General features: G+C 31.6%; 1 pseudogene; it reads left to right on the top strand.

The window, feature by feature from the left end:
• The first annotated feature begins 688 nt into the window (after positions 1-688).
• On the top strand, positions 689-7,561 carry LOC134276036 (short-chain dehydrogenase/reductase family 42E member 1-like; annotated as a pseudogene).
• Positions 7,562-7,696: the final 135 nt, after the last annotated feature.

The following is a 7,696-nucleotide window of genomic DNA, read 5'->3' as shown; positions in this document are numbered from 1 at the left end:
ATGGAAGGGAAGATGATGGGAGGGGAGGGAATTGGGAGTGAGAAGGATGATGGGAGGGAAAGGGGATTGGGAGGGAATGGGAGATAGGAGGGAATACGGATGGAAGGGAGATGGGAGGAAAGGGAGATTGGAAAATAAATAAGGGAGGGGAAATGGGAGGGAAGGGAAATTTAGGGAAATGGAGAGGGGATTTGGGATGACAGGGAAGGGATAGAGGTTAGGAGATAGGGGAAAGGTGTGGGAGGGTCAAGGGCAGGGGGATGGAGGGAAGGGAGGGGAAGAGAGGAAACGGGGGATGGGATGAGAAGCAGGATGGAGAGAGGAAAGGGTGTGCGGATGAGAGGGAGAAGGAAAGGTATACAACTGTCGAAAAAAATTTTTTCAAGTGTTAAAAGTTAGGAGATATAGTTGCATTACACATTATCATCAAGGGCAGAATTAAAACAAATTTGTTATTAAATCTGTATTGTTAATTTATTGGTAAATGCCATCCTCCCTTTAAAGAATATCAGCTATCTCAAAATTCAATCCCGTTACGTAAGTAAACGCTTGTAATTGTTTTCTCGTAAATCTTATTCGGTCAAATATAAAAGTATTTCTTAACTGATAAGAAAATGTTTACAATCACCGGTGAAGAAGAAAATCGAACCTTCTTTAGTCGATATTGAAGCCTACATGAACTCATACTGGAAAATTTAAAAATGCCATATTTAGTGTAAAACAAAAATTCCGTGGCAACTAGTCTTCAAAAACATCAATTGGGATAGAAAACTTGTTCACATTAACAGGTATCTAAGACCATTTTCATAGAGGTAATTGAATATAATGTTATCATATTTTCCTTTTAAAGTGTTGAAAGGTTAGTGAATTTAAGATTAAAGCTATGTCTTTAAAAGGGTTTGAAAATGTTTCTTATTTCAGTGTGATTTAGAATTTCTAACTTTTCAAATCTTTTTCAATTACTAGTTTTAAAATTGATTAGTATGTTTACCCGAAATTGGATAGCAAAGTTGAGAATTCAAACACACAATTTATGTTATAAATATTAAAGATACTTTTATAAAAACTAATTTTCATTACTTAGTTATTTCTTATCTAAAAACACACATTATATTCTGTGCTAAAAACCTTTTCAATAAACCATTCTTTTTAACCTTCTTTCTTGTAAAAAAGTACCTACACTCCAAAAAAACTTTTTCAATAAACTATACGCCTTGACTTTCTAGTTTGAAAATAAGTACCTACATCCTTTTAGATATTGCATCATTCAGATATATTTCATTCATTAGTTGTCTATCTTCAAAGGGCAGTAATAGGTAGTAAAACATAAAAGGTGACGATACCTTTTTTTGCTTTATTTCATTCCCAAATAATAATTTACAATAAATTTAATGTTTTTTTGCATCTCTTTAGTCAGCGAGTTCAGATCCGTTCTCCCTCTAAATTGTTTCGAGCAATTGGAAATCAATATAAGTAATTTAGATTTTATTCAATCAATTTTTATTTCTCGAAAAATTTGTTGCATACTACCGGTACATAGATAAAAACTTTTATTGATACTTTTAAAATCGTGTATTCCTACTTTTTGTCCTTCATCATTCATAGTCATTTAAAAATTCTCTGATAATAATTGAACATTTTCTGGTACATCTTTTGAATAAATTTCAGACTTCCTATTATAGGAAAGTCAAATGCGTCCTTATAAATTTATCTCTACCATAATTCAGACAGCAAATTATTTCTTTACCATATCGCATAGGAACTTTATAGTCCATAGAATTTTAAGTATCTGTACTTTGTCACAGTATTATATAACATAAACAGAATAAAGGTACATGTACCCATATACTAAAATATTCTTAAATCAATTTCATTTATGAGATTGTCCCGAAGTGTTCGTCGGAAAAGTCAAATTTTACTTCTTCCTATTTACTAAACAATGTAATTTGTTACAATATTGGTATTATTCTCTTTCTTTTATCAAGGTGGGTGTATTAAGTTCTAAAAACTTAGGGTGGTTTTTTTTTGGACAGACATATGAGCAGTAAAAATGTCTTTCAAACCTCTTATACTGAGATGAGTGTAAATGCAAGCAATAAAAGTATGACTTTAACAATTTAGACACTGAAAGTTTTTTTTTTAAATGGATGGGCAATACACGGTTCCCATATTTTTCCTTGACTTAATTTATAACACCTTCTCTGTTCAATGTTATTGCTAAGCTCAAAATTCAAAACGTTTATTTCATCAGTATTATCTTTATTGGCTTATACATTACATATATTACCACATATAACATTTCTTTATAAACAATGGTTAACAGGTGTTACACAGGTGCTATTACATAATTTTATACAAATATATAGGGGAAAAAATGAAAACAAAAACAAAAAGAAGTACAAAGAACAATGCAGGTGTCTTTTTTGTATTACACATGTATTAATACCCGGTATTACTGTATGGTAAAGTTTTCCCTCTTTTTAAAACATTCAAACACAAATTTCCCCAGTTTTTTAAGTATATTTTCTGAATGTAATTCAATAAATTTTGCCATACTAGGTCTTACATTAATATTTTTTAAATATATTTTTCTCTTAACTCGGTGTAGAAGTTACATATTAGAACAAAATGATATTCATCTTCTATTTCGTTTGATGTACAAAATATACATTTTCGTTCACTTGTGGGACATTTTTTATCATATCTGCCAGATTCAATGCGTAGAGAGTGAGAAGATAATCTAAGTCTACTTACTGATTTTCTGTGCTTTTCATAAAATATATAATTAAGATAGTCAGCCTGTTGTAAAGTTGGGTTTAGATATTTAAACAATTTAAGAGGATGAGCATTTTCTATATCTACTCTCAGTTTTTGTAAAAAACAATCAGTTTGTCTTTGTTCAAAATACTTATAAAAGACCTTCTCATTTACTGACTCGGGGAAATACCATACATCTCCAAAACCATGAGACAAAAGGGTCTGTTTTACAAATATAATCCAATTTGAAACCATATTCTTAAGATCATAATTATAAATTGACCTTATTAGACAGTTTTCTGATCTGAGAATCTTAAACCAATATTTAATAATGCGAAATGTTCTGTTACCGGTTTTCTTCCTAATTCACCATAAACAGCCGGGGTACATGTCGACGTTTTTACTCCCAGTAGTCTTTTACCAAATTTTAAATGTATTCTTTCTAATTCTTTTGCTGGTATAAAGCCCCACACTTCTGCCCCATTATTCAATTTTGAAACACATGCAACGTTGAAAAGTTCGCACACTGTTTTACAGTCTAGAGACAATTTTTGAACATTACTCATAAATGCATTATATAATTGAAGTGTTTTTTCTGATGTTATTTTTACATGTTTATTAAAAAGTCCATTTGAAGAAAACACCAACCCAAGATATGCAAAACTATCTACAATTTCAAGGGCATTATCACTATATGTGAAATTATTATCCCCTTTTGACTGACCTTTTTGAAAAATCATTACTTTCGTTTTATCTACATTTACACTAAGGCCCCACTTTTGACAGTATCTATGTAGAACGTTAAGGTGGTTTTGTAACCCATTGGGCGTTTCGCTTCCTATGGCTAGATCATCTGCAAATAGTAGTAAAAAGATATTTATTTGGTCAATTTGGATCCACATGCTAAGTTTTCATGAAGAGTTGTCTCTCAGATCCTCCAAAAATAATGAAAATAATATTGGAGATAGAATATCCCCTTGTAAAACACCTAGTTCATTATCAAATAAATTTGTAAGGGAACCATTAACACGTACACAACTTTTCACATCTTCATACATAGCTTTAAGAATTCTTAACATTTTGCCATCAATACCTAGCTTTAATAATTTGTAGAACAATGCATTTCTATCCACTGTATCAAATGCTCGACAATTTCATCTTATAGACGATACTTGGTCAATTTAGTTCTGATACTTCTCCCAGAGAGACAGGCGACTGGTTTTCTAAGAAAGTCAAATATACATAAACTTCAGCCATATTTTGAAAATAGGAAGAAATGTCATGCCTTCAAGGTCTTTTTTTTTTGTTTTTTTGTTTAAGGTCTTGAAAGACTAGTTACTTGCTTAAAATAGTTTAGTATATCTGATACGTTTTCTTTTAAATTGGTTAAAGTAAATGTAATTTGATTATTATATTCATGCAAACTAAGTACCAAACAAAGACCCATTAGCTTTATGTATAAACGAAAAGGGCTGAATAATTCTCTCTCTTTCATTATATTTGCTGGATGTGAATAGCAGCGTCCATATTCATAAAATATATGCTTTATAGTTTTGAGGTTTGTTCTTTCTTCTAACTTGGTCTTTTTTTTTTGGTCAGCAATATACCTTTACGTAAGACATTGATATTTGCCCATTTTGGACAACTGTTGTTTGATTTTATTTTATTATTTATCAAGAATGTATATATCTTGTCTCTTTTCCACAGTGGAAACATCAAAAGACAATTAAGTGGAAATCAAACATCTTTTAAAGATGAATGCATTTCACACACTTTTGTTTATTTTCAAGGTTGGGAAGATGGAGACAGCCTCTCTTTCAAAACAACATCAAATGACGCGTGAAACCGCCGATAATGTCCATTTGGTAACTGGGGGCGGTGGTTACACAGGATACAAACTAGGCAAACGGTTGGCAGACATGGGAAAGGAAGTTATCTTAGTAGATATGAGTGCCTCCAGAATGGACATTGACGAACAAAATGTCATTTATACAGGTAACAAAAGGGATATTTCTAATCTTAACTTGATAATAATTTATTAGGTTAATGAATCTCTAAACTCTAATAAAAGGTGCTTTTTGGACTTAGTTTATTTACTGCATTCATTTTCTTTCGTCTTTTTTCGAGAAATGTGAATAATTTATTTGGGTCTGTTTTAGTGTGATTTGGCTAGAAGATGCTGTAGTGACATCTTTAAAAGGAGCAGATTGTGTTTATCATTTAGCGTCATATGGAATGTCTGGCAAAGAACAGGTGCAAAGCTGATATTCATTATTATAAAACGGTTATGGTTTTGAAAATTAGCAGAGCAATAGTATATTTTTTAAATAATGAAGTACAAAGTTTGCAATTTTTAAAATTTTCAAAATGACCACCATTGTCATGAAAATAAAGGAAACTAAGTTTAATTCTCTCATATTACCGGGGTATTTTGTGTTTAGTGAAACTGATTTTCACAAAAAAATCAAAACCTTATGGACAAATTTCGAGCTTTTCTATTCTACTAAAATTATAGATTTTTCTCTAATTTTACTTTTTATGGCTCAGGTGATCACCTTCCCTGAAAAATTCAATCTTCAATTTTCTATTATAGTTTAACACCAAATTGATTGAAGAAGTTAATATTAAAGGAACAGAAAATGTCATCAAGGGTAAAGAAAACACATTTAAATCAGCTTTTTGACAAAATCACTACTTTAGATATATTGTTTTACATCAAAGAAATTTTTCTCTCCATTTCTCAGCATGCTTAATACACGGCATTAGACGTTTGGTATATACCAGTTCTAACAACGTAGTCTTTGGAGGTCAGGAGATTTGTAATGGAGACCAGTCCTTACCCTATCTGCCATTAGAAAATGTAGGTTCTTGTTTTCCTTAATCTAAATAAGTTTAAGATTGATAAAGTGTATACAATATATGGGATTCTGTATAGGTTAAATCAAAATGTTATTGTTGGTGTTTTTTTAATTTACGAAAATCAACCGGAATTCTAGGTTGAAATTTTACATGCAGGTTTAACCCGTATATACATGTAGCATCAACCATCTTGTGAACCAGTATAATTTTAATTTAATGAAATGATTTTGTATACACCTGTATAAATAAAGGCATGAATTCGGATTCATTTTAAATAGTAACATTTTATTTTTGCAGTTCATTGACATCCATTTGCTTGTCGATTATATGACAGAGATGAAGAATAAACTATTGATAAAATTTGCCATCAAAACTAGTACATGTATTTTCTGGGACATTCTGACACAATGAGCAAATCTTTTGCATGTAGTTTTTAGATGATTATTCAAAAACAAAGAGAATTGCTGAACAAAACGTATTGGAGGCTGACAAGAAGAATGTACTCCGGACATGCGCACTACGTTTAGGGGGAGTGTATGGTGTAGGAGAACAACGTCATATACCAAGAGTGGTGGTGAGGCAAAGATGCTTTCAATGCTAGTTAATGCATATCTTTGAAATCTCGTTTTCTCTATACATTTTTTTCATTTTCAAATATATGATGATTTAGTTAAGTTAGAAAATCAGTAATGTAAAATATTTTTTTTTACTATCTGATTTAAATTTTCAGATAATTTGAAATATAACCGTGCCTCATTTTATGTTGTGTTTCATGTTAATCAATTGGTGAATTAAGCATATTGATTTAGAAAATAGAAAAAAATAAGCATTTAAGAACATATTTGCAATATATAAATAGTTTCAATGTACAGAAATATCTCTGGTTTCTGACTTCAAAAATGTATCTGTAATGATCGTTCTAAAATAAGCATCATTCTTACAGAATATGGCACAGACAGGAGTTATTCAGGCATTGTTCGGCACCGATTCTCTAACAGACTTTTTACACGTGGACAATATGGTTCAGGCCCACATCTTGGCTGCCAAAGCATTGACCGAAGAAAAAGGCTACATAGCGGTGTGTACAGGAGTCATTTGGAAAAATGTTGAAAGATCATTAGAGAATGAATCTTTACATAATATGAAAAAGCATTATTCACTATTTCAATTTCTTTAGGCAGGGCAGGCCTACTTTATATCTGATGGGGCACCTATTAACACGTTTGCCTTTTTCCGTCCACTTGTAAGTAACACTATGAAACAGAGCCATTTTGAAACCTTGTCGATTGGTGTCCTTCAGTTGTTAATGTATATACGCAAGTTGTATGTAAATAAGACTGTTTTACATGTAATAAAACCGTTTCTTCTAGATAGAAGGCCTGGGCTACTCGTTACCAAGGCTCAAAGTTCCAGTCTGGTTGATGTGCTCTATTGGTAAGCAATATATTCATTTTACTTATGCATTGATGGCGAATTCAGAATGTGGTACAGAAATGTATATATTTCTGCTTGTTATATTCGAGCAGCATGGATGATTGAGATGGTTCTTTACATAGTGTCAGGGATCTACCACTTCCAACCTATTTTAACAAGAATGGAGGTAGGCAAAACACAAAAGCAAGTTGTGTGCTATATGTTTAGCATTTATCAATTTTTGGATTAAATTAAATGTAACTATTCTTTTAGGTGTACAAGATGGGCATCTCCAATTATTTTTGCATCAACAAAGCATCACGTGACCTCGGATATAAGCCAATCAAACAAAACGAAATATCTGACATACGTGAGGATTTCATAAAGCGAGGATTCAAAGCGAAACAGAGGAACATGTCAATAGTGATCAGTTTGAATTGGTGTGCTTATTTTATCTTTTATGTGGCGTTTACGTCTTTTGTTGTATCTTGCTCCCAATGTGGAAACTACGCAACATTTGAAGAAAAAACAGGTTACATATAGTTTTCGATAAACAAAGCTATATAATATTTGGAGTCAGAGAAACACTTTTAGTGCGAAGTTGAAAGTATTTTTACTTATTTAAAAATTGTTTTACTCCTTTTCTTTTCAGAACATTTGCACAAAA

Source organism: Saccostrea cucullata, unplaced genomic scaffold, assembly GCF_032062105.1.
Source record: "Saccostrea cucullata isolate Sc308-1 unplaced genomic scaffold, CSIRO_AGI_Scuc_v1 ctg14140, whole genome shotgun sequence".
Lineage (NCBI taxonomy): Eukaryota > Metazoa > Mollusca > Bivalvia > Ostreida > Ostreidae > Saccostrea > Saccostrea cuccullata.
This window is presented reverse-complemented; position numbering and strand designations above follow the sequence as displayed.